The sequence below is a fragment of the Strigops habroptila genome, chromosome 7 (assembly GCF_004027225.2).
Source record: "Strigops habroptila isolate Jane chromosome 7, bStrHab1.2.pri, whole genome shotgun sequence".
Classification (NCBI taxonomy): Eukaryota; Metazoa; Chordata; class Aves; order Psittaciformes; family Psittacidae; genus Strigops; species Strigops habroptila.
This window is the reverse complement of record NC_044283.2, coordinates 56,519,760-56,540,382: the sequence shown is the minus strand read 5'-3', so window position 1 is coordinate 56,540,382 and position 20,623 is coordinate 56,519,760. Positions and strand designations below refer to the sequence as shown.

Genomic DNA, 20,623 nt, shown 5'->3' with positions numbered 1-20,623 from the left:
AGGGGAGGAGGGGGTCTGGCTTCCCTGGGGCTATTGCATGGGAATGAGAGCACAAGCCTGTCCCAGGGCCACCAAGGGCATTGGGGACCTTGAGGTACATTTTATGCACTCTGAGGCCAAGAAGCCTCATTGGGAATTGCTGCCTTCAGCTACCAAATGCGTGGCTGAAGATGGACTCAGATCCTCTCACCACCCCATGGTGATGCACCAGAATAATTCCAGCTCAATCAAAGAAGCTATGTAGAAATGAAAGACAAAGAGGAGAAAACGGCTCAATAAACTCTCTCCACTGCATATTCATGGCTGCAAGCCCCAAAAGCACCCACACAGCCTTCCTAAGCTCCTCAACCGACAAATACAGAATTAATACTAATGCTGCAATGAGACAGGCATACAAATCTTGATGTTTTTTAAAATTCAGCTTAAAGTATAATCATCAGCTTTGGGCCCTCCAAGGAGCTGGGGCAGGGGCTTTGGGTAGGAAAGGGGAAGCCTTGCTTTGAAAGACATCCTTTACTCTTGGTCCATATCTGAAAGCCACTCCTTGCATCCATAAGGCCCAGAAACTTGTTGTTCTTCAGAATAAACAAACATTGAAGGTTAATTTCTGAGAAATCGGAATTTTTCACACTGGCCACATCAGCACATCAAGCAGACCATGTGCATCTGGGAGGACAGCTGATTGACATTTCTGACAGAAGACCTTATGCAGCTCTCCCCAGACTTGGCACATCAAAATTCTTCAGTTATGCAAAACCTCATTTCTCATAACAGCATCTGACACCGTACAAAGCTAAATTGTTTCTGTACGTATTTGCTTACCTCTCTTTCATCATGACTGTTCAATCCATATGAAATCAGAACAGGAAGGGAGAAATGCCATGGAGATGAAAGGAAGAAGAAAACCCATTCCACAGTATGATAACCCACTTCAGTATCCAATATAGAAAAGAAATTGCTACCCACCAAGAGCAGATGTTCCTTACAGTTCATAAGCACCCATCAAACGCTAAGGCCCTGGTCATACATACACTTCCTTACAGCTTTGATCTCTAATGTTACCCATGTGAGTAATCTCAGTTACTTATAATGCAACCTATAAACAACCACCTGTTGTTATTTGAATGAGATCAACGTATAGAGATGCCAGGTAGGGACTGGAGCTCAGCTCTGCTAAAGTACATATAAGGCACTTGCATGCTCACAGGAAAACAGACTGACTTCCAAGAAATCTGAGCTAGAGGTTTTTTCCTTCAGTTCCCATAGCAAAATGGACTTTGTCTCATACGTCACAGGCTCACCCACCCTAAACAAGTTCCGAGGACCTCATCTCCAATGTTACTTGAAATAGTCAAGTAAACTGAAAGGCCTTAAAAATACCTTTGAGACCCTGTATATGATTTCCCAAAGAACCTGGTTCACACACATCCTACTGTGTCATCCGGCTGTGGTACTCTATTACTAATGACTATTTGAAAACAATTCCTGATTTCAATTAAACTGGGTATCACATAACAGACCTGGGTGCCAGTCACTGTGTGCTTCATGACTGAATGAGTACTCATTCAGTAAGGCAACAAAATAGCTGAGTTTTTGCAATTGCTCAGTAGTACCACTACCTCCAGGGAAGAACAAAGGACTGAAAATGCAGCAGCTTCTAAGATCTGATCTGTGTCTAAATGAGAGCTGGGCTCCCAGATGGCCAGACCCTGTTAGGACCACCAAATTTATCTTGAATTCTGACCCGGATTATATGAGGAAAGCTGAACTCCATTAAGCTAAACACATGTATTTCATAGACTTGTGCTTTACACATTTTTTTCTACAGCAGAAGCCACCTCTTTTATTACTAATACAGTTTCCAAAGCCAGGTTTTAAGGAATGAGAATTTGGACAAAGAAAGCACGTTTCAAGCAGTCCACCATATGCAACCTGTCATCAGAAGTGGTGGATTAACCAGGACATGCATTTCTTTGACAGCATAGCTTGAAGGACTTGGTGAGCCCAAGTTCTTTTCCCCTCAATCATGATAGCCTCCATGGGAGATTTCGTTTTTCTCCCCTCAGCCACATTTACAACACGCCTCGCTAACTCCACTACAAATCCTGTGCACCCAAAGAGTTGCTGTTGCCCCCCAGTCCAAAAGCCATCCATTTCCAATGGCCAAACTGATTATGCCACCCACCTGAATGAAGCAAATCATTCATGTTGGTTTGGTGGTATCAATACAAGATTTTTCTGTCTGATGTCTTAAAGGATATGGTAGAAGGACTGTCATTTGTGAGGCTATACTTCTAGTTACATCCCATGTTGGAAAGCTTTCCTGCTGCTGGACAGCAAGAAGGTTTAAGACATTATTAACTGTCTGAGGCCATCCACTATTTTAATGAGTCTGCTGAAGAGCACTGTTCCCTGATAAAAGGCATATGGAAGACAGTAGTCCTCATTATCTCCCAAATAGAAGCAAACTGCAAAAAGGGGAAAAGAAAAAATCCTTGCACAAAAACCAGAGAGAAGATGTAGACTGCCTCTGATGTCATGTTTTAATCCTGTGAAGACAAAGGCAATGGTAATGTTGCCATTTTCCCAGCGATGACAGATGGTGGAGCCTCCTCTCACTGCAATGTTAAAGATGGCATACTATCTGAAGCTACAGACTTTGACAATCTCCATCCATTTGCAAAAGTCGTCTTCAGAGAAAAGAAAGTTAGAACAATGAGCACATAAACTCACTGTCAGCAGCAGAATTAATTGCCTTAGTAAGACTGACTCCCTTCTCTTTGCTCCTGCTCTGTATCAAAGACACATCTCAAGCTTTCTTCTCTGAAAGCGCTTTTGCAAAGAGATGAGGGAATTGCTCTTAGCTAGGCCAGCACAAGCAGCAGGTCTTTAAGGAAAAGGGGCCTAAAGCACAGCCAGGCATAATGCAGGGCACAACAGCACCACTCACCACACCCAACTGCTTAGCAAGGCTCCTACTGAGCATCTGCTACCCAAAAAGTACGGTAGGCAAAGCTCTGCCAAAAAATAACAGAAGTGCTGGCTGTGACTGTGTAACTTCAGATCCCCTGTGCAGAAGAGGAGGAGATAAGGCAGGCTGTAAGAAACATACTTGGGAAGATACAGAAAGGAGGAAAAACAAATACGTATGCACACCGCAGAATGAACACATTCAAAGAGCTGGAAGACTATAGCACAGGGGATCTGAAGCTATGTAGGCCCCAGGAATCTGTGAACATGCAGCATTTAAACAAGCGGACTCTATGTGGACTTCTGAAGTTTAACACGTCTGACCTTACAACACACTCAGACATCTGGCCAGAGGATTAGAGACATTACTGAGCTACGCAAAACTCAGCAGCAACACATATAGATGCAGCAGAACTAGTCTGTTTGCAACCAAGATGAATATAGGCCATCCTCCCCACATCACCCATGCTGGTAGAATCCCTTCAACAGCGCTTCAAGGTGGCCTTAAATGCATTGGTAGCCAAGAAGGGTCTCTGTTAATCTTGTCTACTGAGCTCCCAAATGTCATCCTAAACAAAGCAGCTGGGAAGGAGCCCAGGGGTAAGGGCTGGAGAAGGCCCTTGAGTTGGTTGCAGCTGCAATGAAAGAAATTAATAAGCCAAAATTAATAAGCTCATATGCCTGTTCTGTTTGCAGCAGATCTGCATTGGGACTCAACCCAAGAGAGTCCTCCAAATGGCTGCCAGTGTGCCCAGGGTAATTGTGCCGGACTGATTACTGGCTTGAAAGGTTAGCTAAGCAAGAGTAGTTCTGAGTGGGAGCACAAAAAGAACATGTTACAGAGGCCATAGAAGCACTAAACCTATTATCTCACTATGTAATAAACATCATCCAAAGCAAAGAGATTATAATGCATAAGAAGAACAGAAAATCCTAATGTGCCAGGTTATTTTCAGCTAATCTGCATTAATACAGAAAACCAGCACATTAGCACATAGAATTAAAGTGGAACCCCAAAGCCAGGCAGTTGGAAATGTTTTATTTCGAGAGCAGAGATGATTGTTTCCAGCATCAGAACAGCAAACACTGCACTCCTACATCTCAGGCAACGAATCATCTAAAATAGCTCAGATATTCTTCTCAGTTGCATGTTAACTAAAGCAAGATAAGAACAGAAAATAACTATATGAACCATCTAGACAGAGAGGCATGCAAATAAACTCCTCTATAGTCCCAACCTCCCTTGTTCAGTCCAAAAGCTCCCATGCTGTCAACAAATCTTGCTTGATGCCCTGCCCCTAGCCATGCCTTTCCCTAGCACATCTTGGCAGCCAAACCACTGGGAAAATACAGGGAAGGGACACGGTGAAGATGGATTAGGAATCAGCAAGGTGGTATCCACCACTGTTTCCACTCGTAAACCACAGGAGTCAGGTATTGAGGTGCCAGAGCACCGCAGAGGGCCCTTTTCTCAGCTTGCAAGCTATGCACAAAGGTACCAAGGTACAGCAGAAAACATCCAACAGACCTCCTGCTGCTATCTACCCAACGATACAGTATCTCCAGCAGTAACCTCAGGCAAGAACAGGCAAGTGAACAGCCAAGAATACCTTAGGTTAGTGACCATGGATCCAACCTTTCCTCCTGCAATTCCCACATGAAATTTAGGTTCTGTAAAGAAAAAAAAACAAGCACTAAAATATTTGTTATGCAAAGAAGATTAACAGAATATGACAGGTCTGATGAGAATGCTCTGGCTGCATGAAGCTAGGAAAATTTACCTAATTAATTTACAGTTGCAGCATTCAAGCGTTCTATTTTGATTTCACTCCCATTAGGCATTTAGACAACTTGACAACATCAGTATCTGTTCATCCATCTTCCCTAAGTATACGAAGAACTGAAACTATTCTTGTTATAAAGATAGAAAACAATCCTATCAGACAATTTTACACTCAGACTCTAATGTTTGCAGCCTGAGTATATGAACCAGCTCTGGGCTTTATAATCACTGTCTGGATTCATCTGTTAATGCTTGGAGTTTGTACTCTGGGAAGCATAGATCCCTTTCTGCTCTTTTGGACTCACCTGTTTCCATGTAAGCTTAAAATATTTATTTTTTATGTTGCTCAAGGGGATGTGCATGATGTCAAGAAGTCTGCTCTTTGATGGTTATTCAATAGGCACTCAGGAACTTAGGTCAATAGCTAATATATTATTTCATTCAGCCTGATATACAAAGGAAATACCATTTATACTATGCATATATTAAGCAGATGTTCCTTTTAATTAATCAAGATATATAGCCTGGCCATAGCTCCTGTGCCACATGTGACAAAAAATAACTGGAGAAACTAAGTTGGAAGGGAGTTCTGATTAAGATAAGGACCACTACAATGCTCCTGAATCACATGCTAAATAAAATATAAAAATGAGGACACATGCAAAATTGCAATGTAAATTCTCCCGAGTGTTCAAAAATCACTTTTGGAGTTTTCATTCCAGTAAGCAAATGAAGTGCTATTGATTGGGCTGGTTTGAGTTTTATTTTGTTCCTGGGACTGTGTCAGACTTTTCTTCCTCAAAGGGAATGCTGAAGCTGTTCAAAACATCTGGGAGGATTTTATTATCAGAATAGTCCTGTGGCAGAAGGACGTGCAATAAATCAGCTCCTTTGCCCCCTGCTTCTTTCGACCCATTTGTACAGCACACAGCCTGGAACAGCAAAAAAGATCACCAGCGAATAAAGACAGAGACTAAAATGGTTTTCTCCCACTAAAAAAAAAAAAAAGAAAAGAAGAAAACAGTAAAAACTCCTTCAAGCCTCAACGTGACATAAGGCATGACCCTCTGAGAAGGTAAATGGATAGATAGGTGCAGTAGGTATCCACCATGTGGGAAAAATCTCATTCCCTTGCAATTAGGTGGGATCTCAGTGCCATGCGGAGTTTTTGATGCTATTTTTCTTTGCTGAAATAAATGTGTTTGTCTACAGGGAGATGCAAGAAAGGGGAACAAGGAGATCTCTGAATGCAGCCTTTGTGGCATTCTGCCTAATGATTCACCTGTCTATTAGTCACCCAATTTCACAGTTCATAAACTTTAAAGGTTTCAGTTATGAAAAGGTCCAGTAGTCCTGGGTTAAGAAAGCACTCGTCTTCCATAAAGAGCAAGAAAATGGGTTTATGTGATGCTGCTCTAAGCTGGTTTTAATTTTCAAATATAGGTATGTGTGATAAGAGAGGAAACCTGTTAAAGAAACCCCATCAGCCCAAACACTCTGCCACCCAAAATGGAGAGATGCCTGCCTTGCTTGCAAGATCACCTTGCTTGCTAAGAGACCAAATGTGTCCATTTTCATACACTTTCATACCGAAGTTGTCTTTTCTGACAAGTAAGAGCTATATAGTTGAAGTCTGAGCACCAGACCTAATGCAAAGCTGGATATTTGTGTCACCACTCCCATTACTATGGAAGTTTTTCCTTCAGAAGATAATGTCTGTCTTCTTACTGTTTATGTTTATAGTTACAGGATTTGAGCTGCACATTTAAAAGCTCTGCTGCAAGAACAATGCAAAATTAAATCCTAACATTTTTGAAAAACCATGGTCCCATGTCACAGATGAAGTGCCCATGGTATGAGGCTTTCTTTATCCAGACAACATAAAAACAGTCACAATAGGAACTCATCAAGTTCACTACTCCTATTTCTCAGAAGGATTCCTGCTCTTCTGTAATCATTGCTTTATGCAAGCAATGACTTAAATAGGAAGGGTTAAAAGAAATTTTATTCCAGAAATGCTTTTTAAACCTTGATAACAGTTTACTGTTAATTTCCCTGGGAACACGAACAAAATTACTTTGAGAATGCAAAAATCGGCTGGCAAATGCTAATGGCACAGTAATGGATACATGCTGGAATTTGCCCTATAGGCAGAAATTCATTTGCTGTCACCCCTCAAGCAAAAGCCTGAGTAAGCAGATGGATTACTGAGGTAAAGGTCAACATCTGTGTTCTTCTTTGGGACAAACAGGGATAAATATGAATGCCCAGATGTCCCCAGACATTTTAGGTATATTCTTACCTTCAGTCTCATATCAGCTGCCATGACTAGGATAGCAAACACCTGCTCTTGGTTTGCACGACTTGCCACCAGCCAAAATGTGGCTGGATGCCAAAAGGCACCAGAGGAGCTTTAGCTCACAAAGGAGGAGCAGTCAGAGATTCTGCTCTGTAAAAGGTGGAGAAAGGCAGGGAGTGTTAAAACCTGTGATGGTAAGTCATAGGCCCAGCTGGAAAGAAAGAATTTGGAGTCTGAAGGAAATAAGTTGTACTGAGGATCACAAAAAAGAAGCTGTGCAAAAAGAGAGAGGAGAATTGTTTTTTGAATTGATCAGAATAGCAGAGGCCTGAGGTATTTAAGAAAACAAGTGAAGGCAAGTGAGCTCCTACATAGCTAAATTTCCAGCACCGTCTTCCCTGCTGACCAGGAACTCATGCCCAGAGTATTGTTCCAATACTTGAAAGCAAAAGAGTAGGAATATAATAGAAATATATTTCAAAAGGATACCTGGTGCACTGTTGGTGTTTGGTCCCCAGACCTGAGGCCTTCAAAAGCCTGCTCTTCAGGAAGAGACTGCTCGAGTTTGGGAATACGTCAAAACCCAGAGTCCTCCATGGATGAACCATGTATCGCCTCATAAGCAAATGGTGATCCACAAATTGTTAAGCTTTTTGATCCCAATTCTTTGAGATATTGCAGCGACATTTTAGAGATGCACGGCCACCACTTGGAAGGGAGGGTGAAATGAGATTTCTTCTTTCTTTCTTTGGTAATGAATGATGAATATGCTTTGCTGACTACTGCTCAGGAAAAGAATAATTGCCATTTAAGGGCTTAGTCAAAATGTAGGCTTCAAAACAACCAGCCTGATTTTTAAAAACAGCGAACCATTTAGCATGACAGACAAGTCCCATTTTTCTAAATTAAGCATGTTAGGTTGGATTCATAAAGCACTACTTTGACTTTTGAGAAACATTGGAAATCTGATGGGGGCTATATTTCCAGTCCACCAATAGCTGCTGAGTTCTAATCATCTTCATAGATAGGCTAAGTCATTTAGCACTGCAATGGAAAACAAATCTTTTCCAAGTTGAGCCCTCAAAGGTTAAAGGAGATGCAACATTTCAGAAATGTCGCAAACGATTTCTTGGAAACACATGCAAAAATATCAGAATAGATGCCATTTCTGAGAAGAAAATAAACTATAGGAAAGAATGCAAATTGACAAGTGTCATTATTCTTTCCTTGACCAGTCCTTGGTATCTCTCAATTGTCCTACTTTTTTTTTTAAAAGAGAGGTTGCCATAGTGATATTACAGAACCTGCAAAACTGTCCCAGCTATTCATCATCAGAAAGTAAAATATATTATGAAATGGGTTTTAATATATTATAAATTATACATACTGCAATACCAAATTCTATTATAAAACAGGCTTTAAATAACATATTGTGGAGCTAGAGTAGCTGTCCCACGGTTCAGGTGGAAGATTGCTTTGTATTATAAAGTCTGATTTTTCAGTCTTGCTAATGGCCCTGAGAAGGAGTCATCCACTATGAAATTTTATCTACAGGCTTTTATTCATTACCTCAATACTCCCGAGCAGCTGGGACTGGAGGGAGACATGGGGTTAGATTCAATGCTTGCCTGGGCACCCAGTGTCATTCAAGATGCTGTAGCACAGCTGAGACTTTCATGTGGGGACAACAGAGGCAACAAAGGTGCTGTGAGAGAACTTGGCTTTTCTGGACAGCAGGCAGAAGCCAGGAGTGATGCCTCAGGGCATATTTAACATCATTAGATGCTTATTTTAGACCAAATCGAGCCAAGGAAATATATTTTACTTTACTCCAGGGAAAGCGAGGTTAGAAAGGAAACAACAAGATTTGCTTTTAAAAAGGGTCTTGCCATACCATTTTTTCCCTGTGTTTAGGAGGGCAATGGGGAGTCACACAGGGAAAGAATCATGAATTTCCCACCTGAATTCTTCCCTTCCTCCCATATAACATCACACTTAGTAACTACAAAGCCAGTTTTAGTTTCTCTGGGCTAGAGAGAGCCTTTTGGAGCTAAAGCCTGATAAGGAAGGTCTCTTCAGTTCTAGGTCCCAGCCACAAACCACCCGATCCTAAAGTACTGGGACACCTCACTATGCACTAAAAGCAGGAGCCCGCTGCATCGCCTTGGAGACAGCTGGTGTTGCATCCCGGTGCTACAGTCTGCTGGGGATATTAATTCCTCCAAGAGGATTGTATTCCTACAAGCCATAGGAAAAGCGAAGAAGTGTATACTAGGAGAAAAAGCTCCCCTAAGTCCTCAAACTAGCAGAGGGCTGCAGTCACTGGTGTAGAGATGCTTACAACAGCAACAAAGACCTTAGCTTGCACATTGGTGATAAATGGCTCACTGAGCATAATTTGCACACAATTTGCACAACACGCTGAGGCACATAGGATGGAAAGCACACACCAGTTGCAAAGCAGACACTGCTGCCTTACGGACACAGGCTGTGAGCTCTGGGACAGGCAACTCCTGTTGCCCCTTGGAGCAAGGCTGTAGAGCCAGCACCTCAGCACTACCACAGAGCAAGTAATACAACAAATAACAATTGGTCTTAACAACAAATAGTTTCCTTTGTTGAGCACTAACTTTGAAGTGCCTAGCCAATTTTATACCCACTTTACCTGAATATTTTGAGCTTAAAAGTCACTGCTCGCAAGATTGGGTTGTTAAAGTACAAGCGCTTGCATGATCCCAGGAAGAGCAAACACGGACTCAAGCACCTTATTGGTTCCATACCAGCTCCAAGGTGTTTTTATTAACAGCCAACTCTTCCGGGTGCTTCTTAGCAGCTGGATGACTAGTGGGCCACCTAACACACATGTAAGTGCTTCATACTGGAGAATTTATGCTGTTCTTCAACATGCTGTGCCAAATGCAGTTTCCCTGACAGCACTTCAGGATTGTGGCTTTGAAGCCAACAAGCAATAAGGGCAGAACCTAAATGGACCACGTCTCTCAGCAAGCACAACACAATTATTAGGACTCTTATTATCTGTCACCGGAGACATCAAGGGCTGTGGGCTTCACTAAAGCCAACCAGTGACTTCTTTTCCCACAGGAATTCAGTGTCTTATGTATAGAGGGCTCACATTACTCTAGAGTTACACCAGAGCTCTGAATAAATCTCTGTGGCATTTACTGTTTTTCCAAGCAGCAGACATGGTGCTTTTTCCCCCCTGCAACTTGCTAGTAGAGCAATGCATTTCATTAACCAGGCTTTTATTCATGCCAACTTAAAAGGTCAGAACCAGTAGCCTGAAATAGTTTCCCCATTTTAACAATGAGGTTTTCCTGCTGATGAGCATCAAGCAGTGCTGAAACCTCAAAAAATAAACATTAGGCTCATAAGTCCCTTAAGCATGGTAAATGATCTATCTTGCAGCTGCCAAGCAGGAGAATTTCTCACAAAGTTCTCTGCTCGTTGCTACAGATACACCACTTCAGATTTAAGCTTTAACAGCTTTGTCTTTAGTTTTAATCACATATCTCATGAACATGATACACAAGAGCCCTGACATTATTTGGGCTCATCCTAAGTCTCTTCAGGAATATGTATTTTTCTTGTGTGATCTGTAGGTTGTTTATGTCTGTATCAGAAACTCATCCTAAATAAACTGTGAGCCTGAGGTTTTTATGTTCTTACACCACCCAAGGGTTCAAATAGGCAACAACTTCCCATTCAGAAGATCACAACAGAGCCAACAGAGTCAATCAATTTGCTTTGCTTCCTTGCCCTGCCTCAGAATTAAAACTGATGCTTGCTCCCTTAGACTAAGTGGCATTGCAGGTCAGCATTTGTTGCCTGAAGAGATATAAATAAAGATACAAACCATATAGAAAGCTCAGTCTACTTCTGGATAAACAAAACCCCCAAAGATTTCTCCATAAACTAGAGTGTAGTTTAGCCTATTATGATCTTGTCATTCTGACCCTCTTTCTGCACTACCTTCACCAGCATTATTGGGGTCCTCGGTCTGCAACTAGCACCTGATCAAAGCAACAAAAATTGTCACTTCTGGTTGATGCCAATTTCAAAAGCAAACTCCTAATTCATACAGGAACTAGGAATTACAGCATCCTCAAACATGAATGCCAACTCAGAGGCATTCGAAAACTCAAACTTACGGGCACCTTTGATAAGGATCAGGCTTCTCTTTGGTGTGCTGAGTCAGGCATCCAAAAAACATGAGTTAACATAAAAAACTCAGACTTGTTTTTAGCAGCACTATCCAATGCAGGGATAAATTGAGCCATAATTTTTCCCTGGTTTTCTTCAGCTAAACTAAAAATCCCATTTACATTGAATCACAAGTCTTCTGGAACATGAGGAAAAATAAAGATGAATCAGCATTTTTTGATCAACAAATTTCTCTGACACCAAAGAAATAAAACACAAACTTGAACCAACACAGATCAGATAAACCCTCAGTGGGGAGCACTGAGTGTCTGGAATGAGCTGCTTGATGCATTGGCTTGATCATCGCTTCACGCACACTAAATAAACCCCCATGAGTCTGCTGATACTTAAATTACAGCAAGTACCATTTAAATTGCAAACCAACTCTAGTCAAGCATGCACCTTAGAAAAATCTGAGAAATTTAGCCAAAAGAGATAAGCGATGAAACCAGTAGTAATTTATGGAGATGTAAGGTTGACAAGTCTTCCAAAAGAATGTCTTGATTATATTTCAACACTTTGAGGCATGTGGGAACGGAGCCATATATTTTTCAAGGCAAAGAGAGAAAGCACAGGGAAGGGGAAGAAAAAAAGGATCATTAACATGTGCTGCTTGGCTTACAGCTGTCATCTCATCTGACTACACAAAAGGATGCAGCCTGGGTAGGATGCTTGTGCTGTCTCAGGCTGTCACTCCATGCTGTCATGAGATGTCAGGATGCAGCCTGACCACCTCCATCAGATATAAGCTTGCAGGTCAACAGTAGTCACCTCCTTTGCAAGTTGTATGATTACAGACAAACACCAGAAGAAAGGATCCTGCAAAGCCATGAATTAACCTGTGAAGAAGCCTAATAGCTCTTGCAGTCAGCAAGGTACTAGGCTTGCTCTGGGTGATGAAGTATATGGCTTTGCGTGTATTGCCAACTGTAGCTTCACTGCTTACTGAAGCTGGAGAAAGCATCTGAATAATCACTGCATGTTCAGAAATACATCACAGAGCTTGGAGATGAGAGTGAATGATGTCAAATGGTGGTGACTAGGTGTGATACAATCACACAATACTGATACATGGGGAGAAGAACATGGCTTATGCCAAGCTGCCATGCTTTGGGCACACTGCCCCTTACTGTGCTGAGGGTATTTAATGCAGAAGGGCCCTTTCACATTGCCAGTTGCTCATTTTCAGCATCTTCATTCAGAACTGCAGGCCTTGAGCCCAGAACCCTATTACGCACAGACTAGCATTGTATACTGTGAAAAGAAACACTATTAAAAACACCACCTCATAGCATTGCCAGAGTTACTGCAACAATGTGTGCCCTTCCTCACCAAGGTCCGGTGCCTGAGGCAAGATCTCTGAAAGCTGTCTTTCCTTTTCTCCATCTCTTCAGATGCTGCTGGTACTCATTCATATCCAAAAAACTGGTACTTCTCAACAGCAGCAGAGAACGCATGAGCCCCAAGCCCTCATGGAAGCCTCTAAAGGTGCTGCAAGAGCCGAGAGCTCAGGGAAACTGAGCTCAAAATTGAACAAAACAGCACTTGCAGCTATTTTTGCTTGTACCTGAACACACTGAGTAGCCTCACCAGCAAGAAGCCTGTGTATTTCTTGCAGGAGATGCAGCCAGTGATGCAGCATCTGGCTTCGTCAAGACCCAGAAAAAAGAGCTAGCGTGAGCGAACACACAACCTGCTCTTTGCATTGCAACCTCTGAACTGCATTACAATGAAAATGAGACTGGCTTCTCTGCAAGACTAAAATTTCCAGGAAAGTATGAGTTGTTGGGAAAATTTTTTTACTTTTTTTTTTTTTTAATGGCTGTTTTAGAAAACATACATTGTGTTGGATTTGCATGCCAAGTTTTTGGTAGCAGGGAGGCTACAGGGGCGGCTCTGTGAGAAGCTGTTAGTAGTTTCGCCTACTTCCAATGCCAGCCAGCTCCAAATTGCTGGCCAAGGCCAAGCAAATCAGCAACAGTGGTAGCACCTCTGGGATAACACAGTTAAGAAGAGGGAGAACGCAGGAAACCCTGCACAACAGCAATTGCAGACAGAGCAAGGAGTGAGAATATGTAAGAGAAATGCTCTGCAGACACCAAGGCCAGTGAAGGAGGGGAGGAGGTGCTCCAGGCATTGGAGCAGAGATTCCCCTGCAGCCCATAGAGATCCACAGCGCAGCATATATCCACCTGCAGCCCGGGGAGGACCCAACGCAGGAGCAGGGGGATGCCCGAAGCAGGCTGAAACCCCATGGGAAGCCTGTGCTGGAGGAAGCTCCTGGCAGGACCTGTGGCCCCGTGGAAAGAGGAGCCCATGCTGGAGCAGGTTTGCTGGCAGGACTGCAACCCACGGGGGATCCACGCTGGAGCAGAAAGAAAGTGTAAGGAGTCCTCCCCCTGAGGAGGATGGAGTGTCAGAACCAATCTGTGATGAACTGACCACAAGCCCCACTCCCCATCCCGCTCCGCTGCTGGAGGGGAGGAAGTAGAGAGTTTGGGACTCAAGTTAATCCTGGGAAAAAGGGAGAGGTGAGGGGAAATGTGTTTTAAGATGTGGTTTTATTTCTCATTATCCTCTGATTTGATTGGCAATAGGTTAATTTTCCCCAAATCAAGTCTGTTTTGCCCATGACTGTAACTGATGAATGATCTCTCCCTGTCCTTATCCCAGCCCATGAGCCTTTCAATGTATTTTGTTTCCCCTGTCCAGCTGAGGAGGGGAGTGACAGGGCAGCTTTGGTGGGCACCCGGTGTCCAGACAGGGTCAACCTATCACACACATGAACAATATGTACAGGTGCATTCACATCTGAAGGATGTCAGCCTGTCAACCAGGGATTAACCTTTTAAAAATCATTGTTTCATTCTTAAAGAGGAGCTCCAACTGTCTTTAAGGCACATACTAATCTTTCCAGCACAAACAACACTCTTTGATAATTTCTCACTGATTTTTCACATTCCTATAGAATTCCATTGAAATAAAAATGTTTTGTGAGTGAAACATCACTGGAATATTAAGTGACTCAGGACAGAATATACTAGATGATCAAGAATATTTTCTTAATAGGTATTTCCATTTTGAAGAAGGGATACTGAGATTTTCCATTCAATTAGTCTGATTTAATTGGACTTGGCTGGAAAGTAGATGGAGGAAAGAAAAATCCTAGTGATGTCTAAGATACTCATTCATTCCTCTTGTAATTTAAACACTCAAAATTGCATTGAAATTACAGAATCCAAAAATGACACAGAGCTTTAAAGTCAAATCATTCATGTCAGACTTCCATCAGTTCCTTTCACACGGGTGGCATTTTATTGTGTGAAGAAGAAGAAAAAAAATATACCTAAATGCAACAAAATAGAGAAAAAAGTAATCTCATTTCAATTCATATTATTTTTGCTCTGGGGGTGCTCTGTGGATAGCAGCTGGGCATCGCTGCTGTCAGCACAGGGCAAACATTGCAAAGAAGTCATTGCCTCAACATCTTTATATTCAGGACAGCTAAGGTGTTCAGAAAATGACAAGAAAGGCCACAGATACATATGCAGAAAAGCCTAGGAGATTTTCCTGGCTCTCAGCTCAGCCCACCCAACCACATCTCCATGGGGAGAATGCAGAGGAAAGGAGAAGGGCACTTTCGCAGAGTTCAGCTGGTGCTAAAGAAAAGCCAATTTTCTGAGCCCTGGCACTTCAGTGATGGAAATGAGCAATTTGAGTTTGTCTTGCAACGAGATTAAAGACGAATTTTCACCCATGTGGTAACCAAATAGCAGCAGAGGTTTCCCTGATCTCAGACTAATTTTCAGAGGATGCTGTATGTTCTCTGAGGGTAGGCCAGAGAGGGACAGCATGTGTGGTTTTCCCTCACTATTTCTTATCAAAGGACCAAATTTCACTTGTAGTTCTAGTTTATGCTGTGAAAACAGAAGCCTCAACCCAGTAACAGGGCTCATGCACCAGGCTCCAAAGTGCTTTGTCAATACGTTACTCCCTACATCAAAACTGCAAAACTGTGTCAGGACCAATGCTGTGGGAAATATCTCTTGTTCTTTAGCAACAAATTAGACAAGAGGTAACCTCGAAGTGCCTACGCTGCAGCTCATCTTACAACTACTCCAAAAGGCACACAGGGTAAATTCTTCTTGACGTCGTTTTACACCACTAGGGGACACTCTTTAAAAGTTCAGTTTATTCACTGAGATCACAGGTAACATAAATATTCAAATATGAGAGGCCAATTATTCCAATCTTTGTTCATATAATAACGTTTTTGTTCTTTCACAAGTATTCAGTGAATGACAGTCATGGTGGAAGGATATGGCCTTTGCGATGTCCTACGATGACGCTATCAGGATTATTGCAACAGACGTGTAAGAAACATGAACTGTTGGCTAAGTAACTCCCAAAAGAAAGGATTAAAGCAATAGAACAAGTTATTTTCCCAGATCCTGCTAAGCATTCAAATTCCCAATGTCCCATTGTTTATAGCAAAGAGCATAACAAGAAGAAAAGTGACACAAACATTAATCTATCCAGGTGACTGTGATTGACAATGAGCTGGTGAAGGACAGCCCTGAAAATGGATCTATGATGAGACCACAAAACTAATTCCTTTTGTGATATAATCCTGAATCTAAGCTACAGTAGAAATGCTAATACATTAATCTATGTCTCTAATGTCACCATTTTAATTTGATACATTACTAGGGAGATAAATCTCTGAATACATCCTGCATAAATAGCATGCATTGTTATGATTTCCTTAATAAACCATGGAAAATTAACATAGGCATTGCTAGCAGCTTAATATCCTGATGTAAATGCAATTTATTGTTTTGTGGGATGTAATGCTATACACATATACAGGCAAGTTATGATATTACACTAAATTTTGCAGACAGCTTTGAGACAGTTGACAAACTAGAAATATAATGTGCTGTCTGATCCTGTCCTTTCTCAATGCAGCTTTTCAGCACGAAGTAGAGCAGGGCTGACATAGGCCCAGTAAAGGACATTTTCAGCCAGAGAAGCAAGCTGGAAGATGGCAATTTGCCTTTGTGTTGATGTGGCTGCAGTGTGATCAGTTTGGGAGGCAGGGGACAAACCCACAAATGTAAGCTGCTTGCTGCCTCCTGGGGAAACACTGCTCAGCCCCTTACATCAGAGACAGACAGAAAGTGGCAGGACACATCATGTTTCTATTGTGCATACTTACACAGTAGCTCTTTTCTCCACTCAATCCACTGGTGTAGTAGGAAACAGCTGCTCATTCGAATTTTACACATGAAAAGTAGAGGCACGTTTTTACTGATTCCAAAACGTGATGTCAAGAAACCTGCTGGGCTCCTGCAGGTCTGTCCCATGGCTATGTACTCCAAAATGGCTGGTCTCTGATACAAGAAAATGCACCTTGGAGCAGAGGACATTGTAAGTTACAGCCTGGGGATGGGCCAACCCATTAACAACCTGCAGTACCACTTTCTTTAATCCCACAGTCTTCCCATTTTGGCAGTGCCAGAGAACGAAACAGGAAACATCCTGGTATTTGGTGGATGGACCACCTGGTGGCTAAGGAATTGGCTGGATGGCTGCACACAAAGAGTTATGGTCAGCAGCTCAATGTCCAGTTGGACACCACTAACGAGTGGTGTCCCTCAGGGATCGGTGTTGGGACCGGTCCTGTTCAACATCTTTTTTGGCCACATGGACAGTGAGATTGAGTGCGCCCTCAGGAAGCTTGCCAACGACACCAAGCTGTGTGGTTCGGTTGATACGCTGGAGGGAAGGGATGCCATCCAGAGGGACCTTGACATGCTTGTGAGGTGGGCCGATGCCAACCTTATGAAGTTTAACCAAGCCAAGTTCAAGGTCCTACACCTGGGTCGGGGCAATCCCAGACACTGCTACAGGTTGGGCAGAGAAGAGATTCAGAGCAGCCCTGTGGAGAAGGACTTGGGAAGTGTTAGTCAATGTGGAACTGAATATGATCCGGCTTCAGTGTGCGCTTGCAGCCCAGAAAGCCAACCGTATCCTGGGCTGCACCAAAAGAAGTGTGACCAGCAGGGCAAATGAGGTGGTCCTGCCCCTCTACTCTGCTCTCATGAGACCCCACTTTGAGTATTGTGTACAGTTCTGCTGTCCTCAACGTAAGAAGGACATGGGCCTGTTGGAGCAAGTCCAAAGGAGGGCCACGAGGATGATAAGGGGACTGGAGCACCCCCTGTACGAAGACAGGCTGAGAAAGTTGGGGCTGTTCAGGCTGGAGAAGAGAAGGCTGCGTGGAGACCTCATAGAAGCCTTCCCGTACCTGAAGGGGGCCTACAAGGATGCTGGGGAGGGACTCTTCATCAGGGACTGTAGCAATAGGACAAAGGATAATTGGTTTAAACTTAAACAGGGGAGGTTTAGGTTAGATATAAGGAAAAAGTTCTTTACTGTGAGGGTGGTGAAGCACTGGAACAGGTTGCCCAAGGAAGCTGTGAATGCTCCACCCCGGCAGTGTTCAAGGCTAGATTGAACAGGCCCTTGAGTAACCTGGTCTAGCGTGAGGCATCCCTGCCCATGGCAGGGGTATTGGAACTAGATGACCTTAAAGTCCTTTCCGACCCAAACCATTCTATGATTACCATAAAAATCCATGGCACCTTGAATACTGCAAGCAGAACACACCTCACATGCCAAAAAAATCACAGTACATCTGGACAAGACATAAAGAAAGGCAGCAAAAATTATTAAAGCAGTGAAATAGCTTCTATGTAAAAGAAGGACTTAAAAAGAATAGAGCTCCAGCCTGGAAAATACAATATTGTAGAGGTCTATAAAATTCTGAGCCACATGGAAAAGGGTGTAGGGAAGGACTGCTCAGCATTTTCTGATGCAAACAATCAAGGCCATCAAATGAAGTAAAAAACCATTAAGTTCAAGAGCAGACCAAAAGATGTACTTCTTCGTAAGATGCATGGTTGAGCTGTGTAACTGAGCCACGGGATAATACAGGTGCCCAAACCTTTGTAAGAATTTGAGAAATTAGTGAAAGAAAAATCCATCTTGCATTAGGAAAGACAGAGATGCTACTTGTGGCTCAAGAAATCCCTCAGCCACAGACCAGCACAAGTAAAGGAGCTTCTTGCCTTGCCCAAGCACTCCGAGGGGCCCAGCTGTACCAATCTGACCCAGCCATTGCAATCTGGCAAGGGATGCTTCTCTGCCACCACACTAAGCAGTATTTGACTCTCTATGCATGCCTGAGCCTCAGTTCGCATAGAAAATGAGCAGCTTGCCTACAGAGCTGTAAAAAGTCACCATCCAGCTACATGTGATCAATCCATTTGCACGTGGAGCAGCAAAGCCAGGCTCAAGGGCAGTGCCAAGATATTAGCACATATTATGCGGTGTAAATCATAGCACTGAGAATGCCCCCATTCTCTCAAAAAGGAAACAGAGCTCCAGCTCAGAGAAAAGACCCAGCCTCTCCTGAATAGCATATTTAGGCTCATTTGCCAGTAGGAGCTACGCAGTCCAGTGATGGAAGCAGGGAACATATTTTGGAAAGAAGGGGGCTTAGGGCTCTGCCCTAAGCAGAAAGCAGCTACTCTCATGCTGCCCATTTGCCTCCCTGAGGCTTGTTTGAGGCAGGGCTCATCCCCAGGAAGGGATGGCAGGGCAAGCTATGGCAATGGCAGGTATCCCCAGCACTTCTTTGCCCTGATCCTCCCCACCAGCCCCAAGAACAAAGCATCTCACTGCAATGGATCCCTGGAGAGGGGGAAAGGCTCAAAGCAGAGTCTGGATTTGTACAAAACTGATTGCACAAATTGCACTCTTTCTGCCCTTCTATTAGCAAGCTGAGGACCTGCAGCATTGGAGAGATTTGCCATTAAGACATACGTTTGGTGCAGGGTCACTGTGATGCTTCCTTTCAGGATAGTGATGCTTTCAACTTGGGATTGTTTTTTTTTCCCCTCTGCGACTGTAGCTTTTTCAGTTGCAAACACTGTTCATTTTAAGCTGAGACGACCCAGAAGGGAAAGAAAAGCTTTTGTGTTGATGGATGCATGAACTTGTTCTCTTTGGAAAACATTGAGAAAACATCATCCTGGAGAGCGCAGATCTGATTTCTGATTCAACGCCTGCTGCTTAATGCAGCAATGCACATATCAGGGGGAAAATCCCACAGCCTTCACAGAAATATCACTAGCTACTATTTGGAAATAAGCCAGGGGTAGCAGCACCTCCCAGGCAGTACCATGTGTAGAGCACTCAAAAGAAACAAGGGGGAGGAGGAGGGCAGAATGAATGTTACTGATGAACTGCTGTTCTCTGCGATACCAGAGCATGGTACAACCCCTAAATTAAGAATTATTTCAGAATCAGGGCACAATAAGTCAAAACAGTCTTAAATTTTTGTGTCTACAAGTTTGGTCTTCTCTATACCAGCGAGCTTGAAAGAACTCAGAGCAATGTATTGCAGCCCAGAGATCAGCCTTAAGCATTTACAATGTTCACAATACAAAGACCTTTGAATGTGATGCTGCCAGCTCTGCAACCTCATGACCGCTCTTCTCCAGGTTGGATAAACCCAAATCCAAAACGTTCGCTGCTGAGGACCACAGCAGTCCTCACGATATGGCACAGCAGCAATGCAGTGTAAGGTAACAGACTGGTACCTCCTTTTACCACATGTGATGAGGAATGCAGAAAAGATCCCTGTACAACTTCAAACCTCCTGCATTTGGGTAGCACGAGTCTAGCTTTACAGAGCCAAACTCTGGCATGCATCTGGATGTGAAGCACTGCAACAAGTGAGGACTTCCCTCCTTCTCTACACAAAGATGCAGCTGCCAGAGAATCTACACTTGGCTTTGCTTTCTTTGACCAAACGCTGTGCTGCCATACTGCACAAAATTCAAGTCAGCAGGGCAGCTGTGATCTTTGCCAATACTATGGCAGGTTTGATTTATTCTTATCTATAATACACACTCAGACTGTGGCTTTTGGCAGCTTACTCTATTCCAGATCAATGAAAAATTATTATTGTGGAGAAAGAGGCTCAGGGAGTGGATCTCATTCACCCTCAGGCACAGGAAACCCAGATTATTCACATAGACAACTCTCTCCGAGTTGTGTTAGGAGTGTAATGGCCAAGTTTTAGGAAAACCTCTAAAACTGATGCCAGGCCTGGAGCTGAGGCTGTTGCAAGGGGTCACTCAGATGGATCTGCCATTTCATGATGATGGCTCAGATCACAGCAGGCATCTCAAACAGTGCTACGTATCTATATAGAGGCAAGTGGATTACAGCTGGTTATGCTTCTGAAAAATCTAACTTAAATATTGAAAAACAGCAAT

At 43.1% G+C, this 20,623-nt stretch overlaps 1 long non-coding RNA gene across 1 annotated transcript in view; it reads right to left on the bottom strand.

Annotated features, from left to right (window-relative positions):
* Positions 1–4,633, bottom strand: part of LOC115610546 — a 64,405-nt gene extending 59,772 nt beyond the window's left edge. The window contains exon 1 of the long non-coding RNA XR_003992275.1: positions 4,581–4,633. This is a non-coding gene — a long non-coding RNA (uncharacterized LOC115610546). The remainder of the gene's footprint in view (positions 1–4,580) is intronic.
* Positions 4,634–20,623: the final 15,990 nt, after the last annotated feature.